This window comes from Ursus americanus, chromosome 26 (assembly GCF_024610735.1).
Source record: "Ursus americanus isolate L20-20 chromosome 26, mUrsAme1.1.p, whole genome shotgun sequence".
Classification (NCBI taxonomy): Eukaryota; Metazoa; Chordata; class Mammalia; order Carnivora; family Ursidae; genus Ursus; species Ursus americanus.
The window spans coordinates 41,617,583-41,638,308 of record NC_142152.1 but is presented as its reverse complement, the minus strand read 5'-3'; the positions used below and the strand labels follow the sequence as shown (position 1 = coordinate 41,638,308).

At 46.8% G+C, this 20,726-nt stretch overlaps 2 long non-coding RNA genes and 2 other non-coding genes across 4 annotated transcripts in view; all 4 read right to left on the bottom strand.

Annotated features, from left to right (window-relative positions):
• The window catches only part of LOC123778179 (uncharacterized), a 67,545-nt gene extending 60,989 nt beyond the window's left edge, over positions 1-6,556 (bottom strand). Inside the window, exons 1-2 of the long non-coding RNA XR_015721878.1 lie at positions 5,897-6,556; positions 612-1,723 (exon numbers count right to left, since the gene is read on the bottom strand). This is a non-coding gene — a long non-coding RNA (uncharacterized LOC123778179). The remainder of the gene's footprint in view (positions 1-611; positions 1,724-5,896) is intronic.
• On the bottom strand, positions 857-928 carry LOC123778253 (small nucleolar RNA SNORD113/SNORD114 family). Its single transcript, XR_006775877.1, has one exon. It is a non-coding gene; the product is annotated as a small nucleolar RNA SNORD113/SNORD114 family (small nucleolar RNA).
• LOC123778255 (small nucleolar RNA SNORD113/SNORD114 family) lies at positions 2,967-3,038 on the bottom strand. The gene has a single exon (XR_006775879.1). It is a non-coding gene; the product is annotated as a small nucleolar RNA SNORD113/SNORD114 family (small nucleolar RNA).
• Positions 6,557-8,829: 2,273 nt separating the features above from the next.
• Positions 8,830-20,200, bottom strand: LOC123778189 (uncharacterized). Its single transcript, XR_006775833.2, has 3 exons — positions 20,106-20,200; positions 11,959-12,030; positions 8,830-9,128 (listed from the first exon to the last, which is right to left on the bottom strand). It is a non-coding gene; the product is annotated as an uncharacterized LOC123778189 (long non-coding RNA).
• Between the last annotated feature and the right edge of the window lie 526 nt (positions 20,201-20,726).

Below are 20,726 nucleotides of genomic sequence, written 5' to 3'. Positions count from 1 at the left end.
TGGAGCCTGCACACGATTCTCTCTCTCCCTCTCCCTCTGCCCTTCCCCCCTCTAAAAAAATCGAATAAAATGATCATATTCATTCACTCCGTGACTTAACACAATATATAATTACTTGAGTTTCTACAAGACCCTATCCTTGAACACATAAACACACTAACAACTGCCCACACCTACACATTCATTGCCCACAGAAATAACCGCGTCCCTTTTCATTTTGGGGGGATTTTTTTTATAATTTTTGTTATATTAGTCACCATACAGACATTTTTTGTTTTTAAATAAAATTCAGTGAACACGATTAAGTTAATTGTGTTAATGTGTTAGTATGACTGACATCACATAACACGTCCTCAACACTGGCCCATTCTTGCTTCTTTTCAATTAGACAGTCACATAATCATTGGCTTATGTAAGCGTTTCTTCCTTCTTCTTAACAAAACCAACAACCACAAACTCCCATCAACGCAGACTGCGGACACATGCATATAGATACGTCGCGTGTGTGCTCCTATGTGTCCGGACTTCCTATGTGCTCTAAAGGGGGCAACAGCTTTTACCTACATATTATATTGAAACTTGGTGTTAAACAAATATATTACTAATAATACCTGTTTCACGACACGCTCTCGTAAATGATTCACACGTGAGCTTCTTTGTCTTCATTCACTTACACGTTCATTTATTCGTGCACTCACTGATTCACCTGCGTCAATACAATCCACATGCAAAACCGCCTAAGACCCAAGAACCAGATCCCCGATGGGCTTGAACTCTATTCCTTTAGAGAAAACGACTAGGTCTCTTTATTTTTTTTTTTAATTTCAATTCCTGTACAGTTAATATACGGTATTATATGGACCTCAGAGTTTAGGGTTTAATCAAAATTCTTGATTCATATACCCCAGAACTACTCATCATTGATCCAAGCTCAACATTCTTTTACTTCATTTATTTATTTCTACATTGTATATTGATTGTTTATGCATTATTTATTGATTACTTCATTCATGGCCTTGCTGATTTAAAGAAAGTACTTCCTATGAATCACAAAAACCCAGGAACAAGATCTTTGAATGTTGCAGAGAGTTGTTCACAGGCTTATTTCCCACAGAGCTGGTAAATGAGATCTCTTTTTAATTGGACCTCAGTGTTACATGTACGGATTAATCAATACATTGGCTTCATACCCATCCCATGGGCTTCACTGCACTCTGCTTGCTGGTCTTTCACTTAATTTCTTCATATTTTAAAAATAGTACACTGAACCTACCATTTGACTCTCTCCATAACTAGGACGTTGGCAATACTTTCTATCTTCCCAGGTGCTCCTTCCTCAGAGGTTTAACAATCTAGATAGTTATCAGTAGAGTATGTTCTTAGAATGTGGTGCAGAAATAAAATGGAATATTAAGGAACTCTGAAAATGGATGCAAACCCCTCAAACTTTGTTTCTAATGGATCTCAATTAAACTAAAATGGACTAATCTTAATCCGTGGTTCATTACACATTTGCAGCTGTGGTCTGGGCCTGATGAGTCTGATTTCACTTATGTTTACAGTGCCCATTCTTCCTTCAAAACAACCCCACAAAAAACCCACACAAATTATCTCCAAACCAAGAACACAAACTCTGTCACTTACATGAGTCACTTTGCTTCTTATCCACAGAAAGGACAGCCAAGATCTTCCTCCTGGGATAATGAAGAAAGCAGACTGAAATCTGTGGATAAAATGCAGATTTTAGGAAACTGAAGCAGTGGTATAGATTTAGATTTTTTTAAAGACACCTTAGTCCTACTGTACCAGATTTATCATAAAGGCCTTTTTATCACATTCCCATTATGAGCCCACAAATGGCCACCTTTCTATTTGCTGACTTCTTTAATTATTAATGTATGTAATATAAGGACAACTGCTAAATCTACATCCTAGTAGAAGAATTAAGAACTCTTCCCGTTCCAAATCCTGTCTATTAAACCCTAACCACGCAGGTCCGAGCCTAGACTGTCTTTTTTATGGATCTTCCTTGGTTAGAATTTGGCAAATCTACATCTTCATTTCTTGACATATGCTCATCAGTGATCCATGCATAACCGTACCTTATAAATTTATTCCTTTATCTGTTTGTTTTTGGTTTATTTGCTCATGAAATAACTTGTATTTTCTCTTAAAAAAAATGCAAAATACTGTTATAAGCAATTGTCTCTACGCCCTTTACCCAAAGAGGACAGAGCCCCAAACCACCCCCTTTTACTTATATGGACATCTGAAGGGTAGAGCAAGATTAATAATGAACTTCTTTTAATGACATATTATCTTCATTGATACATGTTTGCCCTCTTTTAAATAATCTCTTCCTTCAATCACTTACAATAATATCATCAACATTTGTGAAACTACATACCTAGACATACCTAAACGCAACTAATATCTTCCCATAAACTCAAATACGCACAGAAAAAGTTAGATGTGTTTTTCAAAAATGATATTGAGAATAACTAATTTAATCATAACTCCTCTCACGTAACACATTAACATCGGCCCATGCTTGGTCTTCTTTAATTAAGTATTCTGTAATCAATATTTATGATGTTTCCCTTTAACCCCCTTTACTTGATAAAAGTAACCACCACCAACCCAGAAACAACACTGATGCTTACAGACATCTGCCTACGAGTTTCTGATAAAACATGGTAAAAACCATGAAATCTTCACTTCCTGGAACTCAGCTCCTCAGAAATGTTTGAATAATAATTTATTTCTCATTAGATACTCTCGTAACTGGCAAATACCTAGGTCTCATTGTCATTATTTGTGGATGTGTTTCTTTATGTACTCACACACGGATTCACTAATAAAAGGACCCATCCCTAAGATGTGCCAAAGCCACAAGCAAGACGCCTGTATTCCTAACTGCCACAATCCATGTCCCACCAAGGCAAGAAATGAGGTTTGTTTTTATGATGGACCTCAGAGTTACAGGGTTTAATCAAAATCCTTGGTTCAGACACCCCAGGGTACTCATCATTGGTCTAGGCTTGGGACTTTTTTTTATTTATTCATTTACGCATTTGTTCATTCATTCATTCATTGACTAAAAATGACTTGATCATATTCATGAATCACAACAAGCAAGAATAAAAGAATATCACCTACTTCTGTCTTTTGTTTAATTTCTCCCAGAACTAATACACTAGACCTCTTTCTACAATGGACTCACTGTTGTGCATACGGATCCACCATTCTTCATGCAAACCCACACCCATCATAACCATGCGTGGCCCTCTTGTTTTAGTCTTTCTTTAATTTGGTCAAATTTTAAAGACATAACAAAGAAAATCCAGGAACATCTCATTTTACTTCCCCAACGGTTCACCAAAAATCTTTACTTGTGTTTCTCTATCAACATGTTAGACACCCAAATCTTTACCAATGGTGGAATGTGTAAATCTAGAGTGATGGAGTATAAAATGAAATATTAAACAAATGTAAAATGGAGAATCTTCTTTCACCTTTTTTCAAAAAGGACCTTGCTTAATAGGGCCTAATGAAAGGGGTGCTCCCTCCCTTCCATTCTGATAAAGTTTTATGGACCGCAGTTGTGGTGACTTGTATGAATCACAAACTTTAGTCCATGTCACATTATCATCCTTGCACCAAGCATGGACTATAATTTATTATTCATTTTTTAAAGTAAATAATATAATAACGTACTGAATATTGACAACACCACCATTCAGCCCTCCAACTATGATTTGGACAGTATGTTTTTGATCCTCTCCCACCAAGATACAAAGATCTTCAATGGTAGAGAAATGTTCACATGAACTCTGAAACAGACACACAAGGTAATATAAACAGTTGATAAAACAAATGAATAAGCCTATGTCTTTTTTCCATGAACCTAAGACTTCCTTGCCCATGAATCTCAGTTGCACAGAACTAGATTAATTATAATCTTTGTTTCATGAGACATTCTCATCTCTAGCCCATAACTAATCCTGTTATTGATTTGTGTATTATTAATTTATATATTTATTTATCCATATTTAGTATTCAAGAAAGTCCCATTACCCAACTACCCGACACAATTGACTAACAGAATAGCCATGAGTCACATAGGACTATTTAAATTTCATAAAAATCAAGTAAAATTAAGAATTCAGTTCCTCATACACACTAGCTACATTTCATGTGCTCAAGAGTCACATGTAGTTAGTGGCTACCATATTGGACAGAACAAATTATATAAAACACATCCATCACTGCAGAAAATTCTATTGGGCAACACTAATAAATATTCTTTATCTTTACGGAATAGTCTAGAACTTTTTCTAATGAAGCTGAATTGGATGAATCATAGTTCTTGATCATTGGTCCATGCTGATTCTCTCTTGTTTGACTTGGTCATTTCTAAAGAAGTTTTAATGAGCAACCATAAATCCAATCTCTTACCCTTACAAGTAAAACACTGACATTATCTTTCATCTCCCTTTGTGCTCCTTGCTCAGAGTTAGTATCTTAGATCTTTATCCATGGAGAATTGTTTAAATAAACTACGTATATATCCACAGTGAAACACAAAGTAGCTGGTCCAAGGAATGAAAAAGACTAGATTATTTTGATAGCGGACCAAAGGGCAGAACTGAATTAACTGTAATCCTTGGACCCTTCTCATCACCGGTCTGAGTTTTGGCCTTTCCTGTATTTTATGCATTAATGTAATTATTTATTTGTTTTTAGTACTAAAATCAACATCCAATGCACCATCATGCAAAAGCAAGAATACTGACTACTCCTTAACCAACACATTGTTTTAAACGGACCTTAGATGTACAGAATTAGAATCATCTTAATCCTGGGAGTATGAGATATTATCATCATAGGCCCATGTCTGCCATCTCTTGTTTTACTCCTTAATTTGTTCATTCATACATTTTCTTAGCTATGAACACCCTTGAACAACTTCCCAGCCAAAGATTTAAGAACATCAACTATTACTTACATTTTCTTTATATACCTTATCCATCCAAATAAGATTCAACATCCTCATAAATATTGCATGATTAAATGAACTATGGTGCTCCATTTTGTGCAACAGAAGACAACCGTTTAAAAACTGAACACTCTGGATCATTTTCAATGGCTTTCACTTGTGTAGAATTAAAATAATGAGCCTTAGTTTATTAAACATTACCCTCTCTGGACTACACTTGGTCCTTTTTAATTTTATCTATTCCTTTCAAAAAATCATAGAAGAATACCTATGAATCTTACCGACAAGCAGAAAACTACCAGTATCTATGTCTACCGGAGCGTCGCTGTTGCCAGGGTAACACCCAAATTTATCAATGCAGAAGTGTCTATATAAACCATAGCGTATAAATTAATAGTGAAATGCCATTAAAATAAATAAAATAGCACAGATTTTTTGTTTTAATGTCCTTCAGATTTGCAGGATTATGTAATCATGGATCATAAATCTTGTCTTCATTAGTCCATGTTTAATTCTTTTTTATTTTATGTACACATTCATTTATTTTTAATAAATCAATAAACAGGAACTCACCACTCAACCCAGGAATAAGTAACAATTCTGTAAAGAGATATGCATGTTCTATACATGTATAAAATTAATATATATGAATATAATTGTTTGTTATTATTTGCTCATCTCCTACACAGAGAGCAACCTGTTTTTTTTTTTTTTTCTTACCTTGGTGACAGTTATGCCAAATGAGATTCATCACCTTGGTTCATGACACAGTCTCCTCACTGGTCTATGTTTGACCATCTTTGATTTTATTTGTGCCTGTTCATGTTTAATAATGCTACACACACACCCATCACCCAACCACCCAACCTTAGAACAATAACATTACCCATCACTCACTTGGTTGGTTGGTCCATGGCTCATTTCCCACAGGAGGTCACAGCCAAGATCTTCATCAACAGAGTGTCATTAGACCTACTCTGGGGCCTCCATTCTGTGGAACACAAGGCATGTGTTAAAAAGGATGAAACAACCAGGTATTCTTTAACGGCTGTTGGATGAGCAGCTCAAGACTAATCACAGTTTGGTTCATGACACTCTCTCACCATTGGCCTAAGCATAGTTCTCATCGTACATATTTTTTCACTTAATATATTATAATCAACGTGCATGACCTAATCAAAAACCAGAGTAACAGCCATTATAAACATCTGTCTCTATGCTTCTTACCCACAAAGGAACCAGCCCAGATCTTCTTCCTAATGGACTCAGGTATGCAGAGTTGAGGTAATAACAATCTTTGATTCCAGGTATAATTGCATCATCGTTTCCCACATGTCCCTTACTGTTTTTACTTATTTTTTTAAATACAATAAACACACCAGGTCAGCACTAACACAGAACAAAAATATCCATCAGCACTTATATTATTAGTACTTCTATTCCAATGCTTCTTATCCACAGACGTAAGAGCTTTGTTTTATGGTTTTAAATGTGTACATAAGTAGTACATAATAGTACATAAATAGTACATAAAAGTACATAAATAATGTACATAAGTGTATTAATCTTAATCCATAATTCATACAACATTATCTTTGGTGCTTCATTATCAGCTGTCTTTCATCCTTTTGTTTATTTTCTCATCAAATTAATTTTTTAAATTTTTCATTTAAATTCAATGAGCCAACATATAGTACACCATTAGTTTCACATGTAGTGTTCAATAATTTATCAGCTGCATATAATACCCAATGCTCATCCCATCACATGCCCTCCTTAATGCCCATCACCCAGTTACCCCGCCCCCGCCTCCCCTCCAGTAACCCTCAGTTTGTTACTCCTCTAATTCATATTTAACTATACAGCAAATACACTCGAAGCCACCATCCAGCCCCAGACCAATGACAGTTCTATATAGCTGTTGATATGCTTCCTACCCACCATCCCAATACCCTCGAATTCATTGGGCTTTGTTTCTGTTCTGTTTTGTTTTGTTTTTTTAGTAACTAGAGGTGGATACAACAGATTACTCATAACTCTTGTTTAAAAACACATCCTCGTCACTGGTCCACACTTGGACCTCTATAATTTTATTTATGCATTCATTCATTTTTGACTATTCAGTAAAACCCATTAAGCCCCGCCTACACCCATCCACAGTTTCCTTCCCCACAAAGATCTTTCATCTCTCGCGAAAAACCCCCGTGCGCCCATTCTATGGAACACAAAGCCCCATTAAAAGGAAGAAAATAGCCTAGACCTTTTTTGTTTGTTCATGTCAGGTTAGCAGACCTGGATTAATCATAATCTTTTGTCCAGAACACATTCTCACGATTGCTCTATTCAAGGCCTTTATTACTTTATTTCTTGACTCTATTCTTTTTAATAATAAAATTAATAACCACAAACCAGTCTGATCTCTTTATATCCCTCGGTTGTGGAGAATTAATCATGATCCTTGGTTCAGGGTCACTTCTGGCCATTGCACCAGGGTTGCCCCTCTCTTGGTTTACTGATTCTTAAAACCTCTACAACAACCATGACCCCCACCTCCATTTCCCTCGATCTTAGACCCTTGCTGCCCTCTGCCTTCAATGGTCACTCCCAAATCTCCCAGGTACCCTCTCCTCCCCCTTTTATAAATATATAAAGCTTTATCACATATGTGGATTCTTTACAAGTAACTTCCATGGGCCACTGGCTTGCAGGGCCTCTGCAGGGCTCTGTTAAGGGGGAGAATGAATCCATTGACTCACTGAAGAGCACACCCACCAGGGGACGGTAAAGGGAGTCCAGCCGAGATCCTTGAACTCTGTGTGCCATCTTTACATTGCGTGACTACGTGCTCAGTCATAAAGCTCTGTTCCCCATGGTTAGAGCACATGTGCTCAACACCACACTGCCTGCCTCCAAATCCAGCCTCAAACCCTGACGAGCTGGGCAGCATCAGGAAAGTTAACGAACCTCTCTGTGCCTGTCTCCCCATCTGTAAGATAGTCGCAGCACTAGTTCCTAAGCAGAATTAGCCATTAGTTTCCCACCAAGGCAACCAGGTAATCTCCCCCACCCCCACCCTGCCTCTGAGACCCTCATCCAAATCTTTCTTCCCTCTGCAGCAGCGCCCGAGCTGTGGTGCTAGACAGACAGACAGACCAGGTTCCACCCCAGCAGGCACTCATGAGCTGTGTAACTGCAGAGACGTGACCTGGCCTCTCTGTCTTGTGCCCCGACTTGCGCGATTTGTAGACTGAGGACAGCAGCACCCTCGTGGGTCCAGCGTGAGGGTGCAGTGAACTATCGACAGTTCCTCAAGCAGCTCCCACCCTGAACACCCCCCTCCCCGGCCCACACACCCACCCTGCTGGCCAAACAGCCCCCAATCTGATTAGAAAAACGAATTATCTCGATGCTCAGGCCAAGCCGAGGGTTTCGGGAAGGATGGGCCTCGGGCAGGAAATTGTTGGGATCTGTTCTTTTTTGGACACGGCATCAAAGCTTAAACAAGTGCCCTGGAAAATAGAAATCCAACTAAGGGATGCGCTTTAGAAAACTAAAATTCATTTCATGAAATGGGGCTGCCCTCGGGGGAGTCTATGCCAGGAGATTCTTGATGACCAAATCGTTTCCCAGAAACTACAAATGCCTCTACTCTGACCCTTACTGACAATATAGCCAGTTTCCTCCCTACCCTCCCAGATTGGCCTGGTAGGTGCCCAGCACACTGACCACAGTGCAACTTTCGAGACATGAAACATTAAAAATAAAATTTAAAACACATATACATCATGTTTATGTGTGTATAACATAATATATACATAAATATATCCACTTGGGTACTTTCCTAAGGGAGTCATGGGTAGACCACCAGGCTGGGAACCTAGGCTTCTGCCTTTGCCTTCATCACACTGTATGGCCTTGGGCAAGGCCCTTCCCCTCTCTGAGCCTCAGGTGGCAAAAATCCACCAGTCTGCCCTCCCTCCCAGGTGGTGTGGAAGTGAAAAGCATGAAGTTTAAGTGCAAGTTCCCTCCAAGCATCAGACGATCATTAATGTTGTACCTCCTGTACCCAGCACGTAGTGTTCACAGCATGCCTTAGCATACATTATCTTGTTTGATCCTCACAGCAGCCCTGCGAATTAGACATAATAATCATAATTAGCCAATATTGATTGAATGCATACACTGCACCAGGCACCATGCTGCCTGCTTGGCATGCACTGACAGTCTCTGGCGGGGAGGGGTACAATTCAACAGCATCTCTTTTTTTCTTCCCCCCAAAAGTTCTGAGCACGCAATTTTTGTGCCAGGCACTGGTCTAGGTCCTGGGATACAGCAATGACCAAAACAGACAAAATCGGAGAGCTAACATCCCTTGGGTGGAGACAGAACAGAAAACATTAAGAATAAGTAAGTATGATATGCGGTATATGACACAGAACTATGGAGAAAAATAAAGCAGGAGAGGGAGCAATAGCAAATGACGAGAGAGACTCCCTGAGAAGCTGATATATGGGCAGACATGCTTAGTCCCATTTTACACACGGGGAAACTGAGCCTCAGAAAGGTTAAGTGACTTACAAGTGGTCACGCAGCAAGGAAGATGCTGAGCTCCAGAGTCTGCCTTACCCACTTACCCCTGCTGCCTCATTTTTATGGCAGTTCTTGCTTTCTGATACCCCACTGTCAGCCTCCAAGGTGAGTGTGTGAACGTGTGTGTGGGTGAGTGGGACGGCTTATGTGACCTCCCACACAGGCAGTCCCAGGAGCACAGGGCATCTCCAGGATATACTAACAGCCATGGATGAGTAAATACACTGCCTTCCTTAAAGAAGACGCAGAGGCGACAGTTCCTGCAGGACCTGCAGAGTCGTTGTCAGGTAATGCTGAAATCAGAGCATGCACCCAACACAGCCCAGCAAGTCAGCACGGATGCTAGCCCCATACCTTGTCTGGGGTAGCAGGGCATCCAAATGTACACCCCACCCCAGCACTACCCCCACAGGCAGCTACACACTGCCGAGGCTTAAGTTGCAAATATCCTGCCCAGAAATGGGAGGAGGTCACCCAGTCCTCATGCCCTACATAAGCTAAGACTCCATGGAACAATTCTTCATTCCAAACAGCCACCCTCAAAAGAGCAAACAAAGAAATGTTTCTAAAATGATTATTTTCTACCCCCCCCCAAAAAAAACAGAAAGAGAAAGAAATTTGGTAAGAACATACATGAGAATACTGGGGGAACTTGCCCACTGCTTCTAGAAGCCAGGAAGTTGAACCAAGACAACGTAATTGTTCATCTTGCCCTTCATCTACTCAGCTTCTTCTCAGCTCCCATTCTTTCTATAATTCTCGATACCCCCAAGGAAATGCCTATTCCAAGGCTTAATATTTCATTAGATGGATAATGTCCATTTAGTGTATATAATTCTCATTTCCCTAACTAGAGCTAAAATCTTCTAGCCTTAAATTTATATGTTTCTATTTCACAGACTCCCTCTCCAAAAGCAAGCTCATACACATCTCTGAGCACCTGTTCTGTCGTCTATAAAATGTGGATAATGATTCTTTAGCAGTTAGAGATATTAAATACCATCTCAATAAAGTAGTTATGACAATTACAATTTTAACTGTAACGGAGTATTTATTGAATGCTAACCATATGGGAAACATTGTTTTTAAGCTCTTTAAATGTTTGACTCATTTAATTTTCAAGTACCCATTAATAAGGTGCTGTTGGTATCCCCATATTACAACTGAGGAAACTGAGGCACAGAGGTTAAATACTCACAAAACTAGTAAACAGCAAACCTGGGAATCAAACCTGAGCATCTGGGATATGTGTAACAGGACTTAGCCCATATGCAGGTTATCAAAACATATCTGCTGAATTTGAGCCAGGTCTTCAGGGAGGCTTACTGATTTGCCCTTAAGCCCTCTGTCTGATTCCCTCTCTCCTTGCCTTGTACTCCTTCAGGCTCTAGAGTCATTTTTACATCTGCTTCCCTTAGTATTCAGTCATCATAGGAACTACCAGAAATTTGACTTGATTAATTATACTGCAAGATGTCAGTAGTATGCTTGACCCTTATATGTGTGATAGTCACAAATAGGACAAACTAGAGAAGGTGTTACTTGAGAAATAAATTTAGAGTATGGGGGATAAGAGGTCCAGCTCCCTGACAGACCAGGTGGAGGAGTCTAACATGGGTTAACCCCAAGGAGTGAATTTTTTTTCAGACACAGACTTAGAGAAAAATAAATGTTGAAAGTGTATGAGTTTGGAAGAATAAAGCAGACCAGGGTTCAAATCCTGGTTCTGTATTGTCCCCTACATGATTTGGGGCCAGTCACTTAGCATTCCTAAACCTCAATTTTCTTGCATCTTAATTGAGGGTGGTAACTGCTATCATAGAGGGTCATTGTAATGATTTAGAGGAGATAAAATTATGCCAAGTGGCTACATAAGGACTGAGCATGCGGTTGGGCTCAGGGCTTAGTCATCCAGGAGAGCCAGTGGAGGGAGGCTGCCTGCTGTTTCTCAGTGCAGTGTGAAAACTGCTGGAACTAAGAGTTGCTGCTGAGAAGCTCCAGCACCACAGCTGGGGCTTGGTCCCTGTGAGCTGGCAGCCCACCTGTTGTCCCAGAGACACCTGAGCCAGTCAGTTCGCTCAGCGGCAGAGCAAAAGGCAGGAGCTTCGCCAGCAAGCTCCACTCAGAGGAGACATCTCTTCAGAGACCAAGTAAGCCTTTAATGTTGGTGAGAAGCTGGCTATTCTCTCTCATTCATCCATCTCTCCACCCTCTGCACTTGAATTCATTCACCCATCTCACCAGCATGCACCAGCCATCACACCATTTCTCCATCTGCGGACACCTCACCGAGGCCAGCATCCATCCACCCATCAGACCAAACACCCATCCTTCCTCCTCTCCATATTATGGGCAGGAATCAGACAAACCTGGATTGGAATCCTGGGTCTTGCTTCCTAGCTGATGTTGGATAAGCCACTAACCTCTCAGAGTCCTCTCAGCTGTAAAATAAAGGGAAATCAGTCATAGCTGTGGTGATGATTTAAAGAGAGAGTGGACATACCAATGACTGGCCTGAGCAAATGATCATTAAATGTTCATTCCCTCTGCTTCTGCAGTGGGGCCCGGATTTATACAGGGAGAAAACCAGAATGTCTTGCATGACATCTTGAGAAATGCTTTTTAGAAATTATCTGCAGTGTTTTAGTGGTGTGCATCCCCCTTCGGCCCCAGGGGCTGGGGGGTGGCCAGAGCCTTCTGGGGTAGTGGTCCCTCCTGGACTCCCAGCAGAGACTGCCATCTAGTGGATCAGCAACCGGCGGGGGTCCCTGATAGGTCCCAGGTTGCTGTTCCCATGTGGGGTGACAGTTCCGAGCCAGCTGGAGGTCCCAGTCCCCAGACTGCAGATTGCCCTCGTTCAGATGTGGTACACGTACTGTCTTCATCACTCAGGGGGCCTGGACTGCCAGGAGCCTTTTGTTTTGTGGATGATAGCCAGTTTTGTTTTACCTACCCCAGACCAACTCCCCTTTAAATGTTTCCAGAAAAAAAAAAGAAGTTCTAGCAACTTCTGTTTGCTTAGTGTCTTTTATGTCTAGAAACAGGGCTGGGGGCTTCCCGTGCACTGTCTCCGATCCTCTAAATGACCCTGGGAGAGACTCCGAAGTTGCCCCATTTTCAGTAAGAAAACTGAGATTTACTGAGGGTGGATTACTCACTTAAGGTGAGGGTATATAGTCAGACCCCTGAATTTGTATCTGTAACTTACCTGCTGTCATCCCAGTGCCCCTTGAAAGTGCAGGAAAGAATTTGGACACTGATTTGAACAAACCAACAGTTAAAGAAATTTATGAGTCAACTGGGGATATCTGAATGCTGAATAGATGTTGGATGACATTAAGGAAAGGCTGTTAATTTTTTAACTGTGAAAGTGGCATTGTGGTTATGTTTTTAAAACAGAAAAGAGTCCTTCTTTTTTAGAGATAGGCACTGAAATATGCTCAGAGGAAACAATATGGTGTCTGGAATTTGCTTCCAAATAGTCTGGGGTGGGGGTGGTAAGGGGCCAGTGTAAGGCTCAGACAGAACAGGAGGGGCTGAGAGCTGTTGGCACCTGGGTGCCGGCAATGTGGAAACTGTAAATTGTGATGAAAATATGTATTATTTTCTCTACTTTTGTGTTATTTCAAATTTTACATAATTGAAGGTCTTAAAGATCAATAGGTAAAAATAAAGTGCAGGAGGTGAGGGGGTAGGAGAGGGGAAGCCATCGAAAAAAGCAGAGGAGCCCAGCATCCAAACTAAATGTTGGGGGGTATTAGGGAGCTGATTCACAGAACGAATGCCTCAAAGTGGAGAGGGTGCAAGAAAGGGGCTGGGGCTGATGGGAGCAGGCCACTGTAAGTTGGCTGGATCCAGGAGAAAGTGCAAAGGTGCAGGAGCTGCAGAACCAGATGCCCTCCAGCCACCCCTAAGCCCTGCTGCCTCCTTCAGACCCCACTCCCATGCCCCCGCCCCCCCAGGCCCTCCAGCCCTTTCCCTGGCCCTCATGCCTCCCTCACACATACACCCCAATGTTCCCTCCAGGCCCTCCAGCCCCCTCCCTGGCCCTCCTGCCTCCCTCAGATCCCCTGTGTTCCCCCCAGGCCCTCTCCTTCCCTGGCCCCTTTCCTCCACCCTAAGCCATCCAGGCCCCTGCAACCTTTTCACTGGCTCTAAAGGACCTGCCAGCCCCTCCCTTCTCCAAGACAGAGCTGCCCACCTGATGAATCCTTCCGGAGACCAGCTTGGCTGCTAAGGATTGAGCTGTCTAGCTTTCAAATGCCTTTTTAAAATTATTTTATTTTATTTTATTTTGTTTTTTTTAATTGCCTTTTGGGGAGGAAAAGAATTAGTGCTTTTGCCCTAAAACTGTGTACCAAGTTGCTCTGACTCCTCAGCCCCTTCCTCTCCCTCTCTCAGCCCCCTTTTTCTGCATCAGTCATATCACCCACGGCAAACTAACACTCGACCCCAGGTCCAGCCAATTTCCCCAGACCCTACAGACCACCACCCCCCTCCTCCTCTTCTCCCCGATCCTGGCCCTTCTAAAGCTGCCAGACTCTGTGCGGTGGGCTTCCTGGGCACCTCGTCACCCTGGAAAAGCTCCCTCCCTCCTCCTCCGTTTCCCATTCTGGAAAGCCGGCCAGCGGACAGTTCCCGGGACCCTCCGGGACAGTTCCCTGGGACAGTTCCCGGGACCCTCCGGCAGCCTGCTGCACTGCAGCGGAGCCCTCTGTGAGGGAGGGGCACAGCCAGCAGCCACCCCAAGCCAGAGCCTGCCACCCCCTCCCGGCTGTCCCCAGCCCAGCACACGGCCTGGCCCCCCTCTCCATGCCGCAATTAAAAGCGCCAATAAAGATGCAAAAGCAACAGTCCCTACTGACGGTCTCCCCCTCCTCACTTTCTGGGCTCAGAAATGTGGCCCAGGCAGCCCCCTTGCGGCACTTGGGGGCGCCACAGACTCTTGGCTGGTGTCTGAAGAATTCAGACTGTCTGATTCCACTGCACCGTGAGTTGGCACAAATCTTAAGTGGCCCAAGTCCTACCCGCTGCAGACCTGGCTCAGCCGCCTCTCTGAGTCGGGGGCACGGCTTTCCTCCCTCCCTCCCCCGTCCACATCGAGCCCTCCTCGCTCCCTCCCTCCGGGAACCAGAGCTCTCCTGTTGAATACTGCTCCAACACGCAGACAGGTGTCTGCCGACTGTAACAGCGGTGGGAGTGGGAGGGAAGGTGTGGGGACAGGGGCTTTTCTTGAAGTGACGTTTGGGAAACTGAGGAGCAGTGAGGCTCACAGTCCCTGTGCCGATCAGAAAAGGGCCCAGAGACCCTCCCTCCAAGAGTGGGTTCCAGCTTAGAGCATCTCCCTGAGGTGAGGGGCTGCCCTGAATATTTTCCCCTGCTCCCCTCTCTCAGCCATCAAGCCCTCATCCCCTCCAAAGCCAGTCCTCCCCACGAAGAAGCCCTGGCGGGCCCACCCCCGGATGTGCTCTGTCCTCTCTCACGCACTGTCCACATAAACAAGCCCCAGCCCCCTCCGTCTCTATCTGCAATCTGCCTGGAGGTGGGCAGGGCCCTCTCCACGTCAGGTTAATAATGCCATTTTCATAAGCCTCTGCCCATAGGTGCTACCACCTAATTTTGAATCTGCCCTTCAAACGGATTGGGCCACAGAGGAGCTGGGATCTCAAGCACCGCTGGGAGGTGCTTATAACTAATCAATCCATCCCCTGCCCACCCACGCCCCCCCAGCACTCAGCTCTGCCTTCCTGAGCAGCCCTCAGCAGCAGGGTGTGGTGGGGAGCTTCAGACGGTCTGGGGTTCCATCCCAGCCTGGCCTCACAGCAGCTGAGAGACGGTGAGTATGCGACTTCACAATCCCCTGCCTCAGTTTCCTTATCAACCCAATGGGGATTATGAAGCTGGTGCTCAGAGATTTTCCCCGGGTGAGTCCTGTGCAGGCTCAGGGCTTGGCCCCGAGACAGGGCTCCATAAATCTCACCTGCCATCACCCCCCCGCCCCCCGATCACTTGATGTGCAGTGACTGACTTATTCCTTGTCTCTCTCCCCCACCAGACTGAACTTCGAGGACAGGAAGCCGACTGCCACTACTCGGGGTCCAGCCTCCCACTTGGGTCTGGGCCTGCCAAGGTAGGTGCACTGCGGTGGTTTGGAGAATGAGTGCATGGGAGGATACCCGGATCCCACAGTCTGTGGGATGCCCGGAGCCCACTGGGTTTCTCTTTCCCAGATGGCCCCCCCTACTGTCTAAGCCAGCCCTTCCAGGCAGCAGCAGAGCAAAGTGTTTCTTCATGCCTTACCCCGGGGCCCCGCGTGCTATTACATACAATGCAAATTCTTGCCGTATTAAATGCAGAGGTGGGTTCGCATGCATTTCTACCGCCTGCTGCATCTACTGTGAGCTCACAGGCCAGGGGCTGCCTCTGGCTGACTTCATTTGTGCGATTAAGCTGGCTGAGGGGTCTCTGGCAAGCAAGGTTCCTGTTTGTATTCGGGGCAGGGTCGTGAAAGGCCAGACTGTTTTCTTCCTTGCGTGCCACTTGTTACATGTGCGCCTCCCTCCCTGGGTCCCACTGTCTACTCCATAAGCATTCATGAAGTGTCTGATGTGTGCTAGGTGACTCTTATCTCATTTTTATCTCACGGGGAGGGAGCCCCTCTCTTATCTATTGCACAGGGAAAAACAGAGGCTCTGAAAAGTAAAAGGAATTACATGGTCTCACAGCTAGGAAGCAGGGAGTCCAGCCCGGTCTGGTGTTCTCTGTCTCAGGAGCCCCCCAGCCCCACTGTGGCCGCCTGCCGCCGCCGCTGCTGCTGCCCAGGGCCGGCCAGCCGCCAGCAGCTCCTGCAGAAAAGGCAGGGGGTTGCATAGAGAGCATTCTCCCTGGCAACTAGCAGAGGGGCCATAAAAAACGGAGGGCTCAGACGCCGCTTAACAGAGAGATTCGAGAAGCTGGACCTGGGAGGGGAGACCCGCGCCCTCCCCTGGGCTCTCTGCAGAACAGCAGGGCAAAGGGCTCCCGTCCCAGACCCCACCGAGCAGGGGCAGAGGCGCCCCGGGACAGGTGTAGACGGCTGTGATCTGGACGGTGACAGGGACCCCAGATCTGATCCCTCGGTGGGTGGGGGGCTCGCTCCTCAGCACGGAAAGGAGAGCACTGAAGTGAGCTTGCTGTCTGCGGAGAGCCGAGGGCAGAGGGGGCGAGGGGGCTGCAGCAGAGCCGCGGAGGCAGATGCAGAAAGCAGGGGAGGGCTCGGCAAAGCAGCTCGGTGTGCGAGCCCTGAGCGGGCTGCTCGGGGAGAGAGGGAGCTCCCTGTTACGGGAGGCATCCGAGCAGAGAGAGGCAGGCCGGTACTTGGCCGGGAGGCTGCAGCACGGCTCCCTGCCCGGGCTGGCAGCCCGCACGTCTAGGCCTTTGAGAAGCTCCTACAGAGCTAAGTCCCGAGCGGGGCTGGCTGCGGAGGAGACAGGCTGGGGTCAGAGCAAGGATGCGCAGACTTTTCCCATGTACCTTGCCCTGAGCTGCATGGCAAAGGCACGGAGATGGCTGGTGGAGCGCTTCTGTCACAATGAGGCAGTGAGGGAGAGGAGCAGAGAATGGGGGTGAGTGCTCGGGGCCAGCAGGGGGGAGGTGGGGGGCTGTCCTGCAGCCAACTCCCCATCTCAAGGGCCGGGCCACCTGGAGTGGCCAAGTGCCCGCCCCAACTCCCAGGCCCAGAAAGGCTGGCCTGGGTCCTCTCTGGGGCAACAGGCTGGTGCAGCGGGTGGGGGAGAACCTTCCTGCAGGGGGGAAGTAGGAGGGGGGGGTCTGGTGAGTTGAGAGGCCTCCCGGTCATGGGAAAAGCAGGGCCCTTTTCTGGAGGCTGGGCCGCAGCCACGGATTCAGCCGGCTGCTGGACCGTGACTTGGATGCTCTGGGGACTCGTGAAAGCCCCTCGCCCGGCGACGGGCCCAGGGGCCTGCATGTTGATGAATGCGGCCCACGCCGCATCAGGCACTGGATCTCCAGGCCCATTCATGGGGGCTCAGTTCCCAGGAACTCTGGGTGGACGGGGCCTTTATCAGGGGACCCCCGCTAGACGAGGCTCTGTTCTGCAGTTTCTAAAGGAGTTTTCTTGTCTTTGTTCCCAGTGCAGGCGCTCAGGGAACGCGCGCAGGCACGCGCATGTGTGTGTGTGTGTGTGTGTGTGTGTGTGTGTGTGTGTGTATGTGTGTGTGTGTGCGTGCGTGCGTGCGTGTGTAACAGGCTGTGTGGAATGACCAGGCTGCCTTAGCTCACCCTCAAGGCAGTGACGCACTTTCGTGGGGCAGTAAGATTGTAAGATTCGGGGTGGGGGGGGCAGAGGAACCTGGGGACCTGGGGATGGAGACCCCTGTCACTGCAAGCCTGACCGTCCCGCTCCTGGCAATCCAATGGGCCAGGGCACTGTCGGGGTCCCGACAGCTGCTTTGACCCGCCGTGGGGGGGCAGCATCGTGTTGCAGGTGGACAGTGCAGGCTGACTCCCGACAGACAGACAGACAGACAGACAGACAGACAGACTGCCCCTGCTGCCCCGCTTGGGAGCTACTGTGAGACCTTGGGGAAACTGCTTTTCAGAGCCTGGGGTTTCTGTTGTGATTTTGTCACTGCTCTTGTTTTAATCTATTAAAGGATTGCTTTGAAAGTGTCAATTTGCAAATGTTTGGTAAAGTGGTATTTGCATATGCGTTCCTGCTGCTGCAGCATTATGGGGGGGGGGCAATGCGGGGTGCGGAACACAAGACTCGCACAAAAGAAATTTTGCAAATAAAGGTTTCTGGTCAGGGGTAGCTTGTGGTTCAGGAAAGAGCTCAGGTTAGCACCGGTGTGGATTTAAAAAGTCACCTACCCAAATCGCTAACCAGCCAAAGGCCACAGGGCGGCAAACCCTCTAGCCCCTGCCTGGCAGGCTGGCTAGGGAGGGGCTCCCGCTGAGAGGGAGGCTCTATCCCCCTCCCCAGGACACTTCCTCCTGCTTCAGACACAAACAGCGCCGGCTCCGGGCCCTGTCCCCCGTCCCTGTGTGAAGAAGTGGGGAGTGGGGTTTCGAGAAGCACGGGGCTACGAGGTAGGGGTGCAGGCGGCTCCACACACGGGGCCACCGAGAAACAGCCGGGGTGAGCCGCTCCAGAGTAAATAAACCCAACCTTTCGGAGAGAGGAGTCTTTGTGCCCCGCGCCCGAGGAAGTTCACTTTTGTGTAAAAGGCAACAGACAAGCCACACGGGCGCTAGGTAAGGCTGCCCACTGCACAAAAACCTCCTTCAGGCTGGGCCGGGCCCAGGGAGCATTTTCTGTGAAATGCAGGAGAAGTCAGGTTTAGCCAGAAGTTTTTCCAGGAATTATTAACCCCTGGAGACTGTACCACTGTTCCTTCCGAGCCGTCCTTGCCAAAGTCCATAAAATACACGCCTAAAAAATCTGCCTGAAGAGCAGTCTGACATTTTATATATATTTATAAAAAAATAAAATAAACTATTGCCAAACTTTTCAGGAGAACCCAATTAAACCCGGCGGGGGCAGCCCCTTCCCCTGCCAGGGCACTGACAGAAAGGCCAGGGTCTCCCTTGGGGGCGTCTGCACTGGAGCGAGAGGGGCAAGGGGGGGGCCTTTAATCCCACTCACCCTCTTGCAGCCTTTTTTTTCCACTCTGTGGGTCTCCCTGCTCCAAAGAGGGGCTGCCTGTGTCTCCAGGAGGGAAGGTTATGCATTTCAGACAGGACAGGAGGGGAAAGGCTCCTGTTTTCCACTGGCTACTGTGCTTGGTGATTTATCTGTGTTCTTGTCTCACTCTGCCTATCACTACTCCATGTGTGCAGATGCTTTTCCGATCAGGAAACTGAGGCACAGGAATTCTCAGGGCCTTGCCAAAGACGTACACTTCACGTCTGCTCTGTAGCTGGGTTTGTGCTCTCAAGATGGCCGGCCTCTCGGAGTTCACCCCCCAACCCCCCATCCTGGAGGGGAAAAAAAAGACCCAAACCTTGAGCAGGTCCGGTGACTTTAGTCCCTCCCACAAGCAGGTGAGGCCCTCTGCCCCCAGGGTGATGTGGACCTGGCATCATCGTCCCTCTGCCCCAAAGCCTGTGCTCCTTCTGGAACATGACCCTGTCCCCAAGGCAGCATCCACTGTCAGCCTGTCCTCTCCCCAGAGCCCTTGCCTTACCACAGCTGGTGGCCCTGCTGTCACATGCTAAGACTTACCTCCTTCTTATATTCTGGGACTGAGCCCATTTCCCTCTGGCAAGGAGAAGGCCATAAAAGATGCAATCAACCGTTTCCAAGCTGTAATTATGCCCCCCAAACCCATCACCAGCACACTCAACCCCGAGATGCTACCATCCCCCCTACTCATGGATTCTGGGGTCCTGCCAGCAGGCACGGAGGGAACCTGGTGTTGTGCCCTGGAGGGCAGGGCAGAGCCGTTGGGGGCAGTGGAGGGGAAGGTTCCCCCCCAGGCATGCGTTTGTGGTCTGACACATTCGGAGCACTCACCCAGTGCACCGGCTCAGTCCTCGGGAGCAGAACAGGAGGCCTTCTCAGTGGGAGGAAGGCAGATCCAGGCGACCCAGGAGCCCAGGGCCCTAGAAAGGGACAAAGGAAAAGGGGAGATTGACATGTGGCCGGTTTCATGCATTCTGGAAAAATTCAAAACCTTCTCCTGAACTAGGAAAATGTGTCAATGAGGCATCACACTTACGGGGACTGTGCTTTGCTGGACTTTTCAACAAGGTGCTGGGGGGAGTTCAGCGTGGGGTACATTTCAAAGCCTGGTCTTAAAGGCTCAGGGGAAGCTGGTTGGGAAGGCAGGCTGAAGCCCCCGAATGTAAAAGGGCAAAGCACACACAGACAGAAGCAGGTAGCTCTTGGGGCTGCAGTGTGCCTAGTGGGGGGCAAGGGGTTGGGGGGGACGAGGCTGGGAAGCTTCCAGCCAGACCCTGAAGGAGCCTGCGTGCCAGGCTAAGGCTCTTGGACCTCATCCCAGAAGCTCCAGGAAGTCAGAGGGAGGATTTAAAGCAGGACAGTGACAAGGTCAAAATGGCATTTTAGAAAGCTCAATGAAAATAAACTTTGCAAACCATTTAACCCAGCTACCCCACCTCCAAGAAGCTGGGA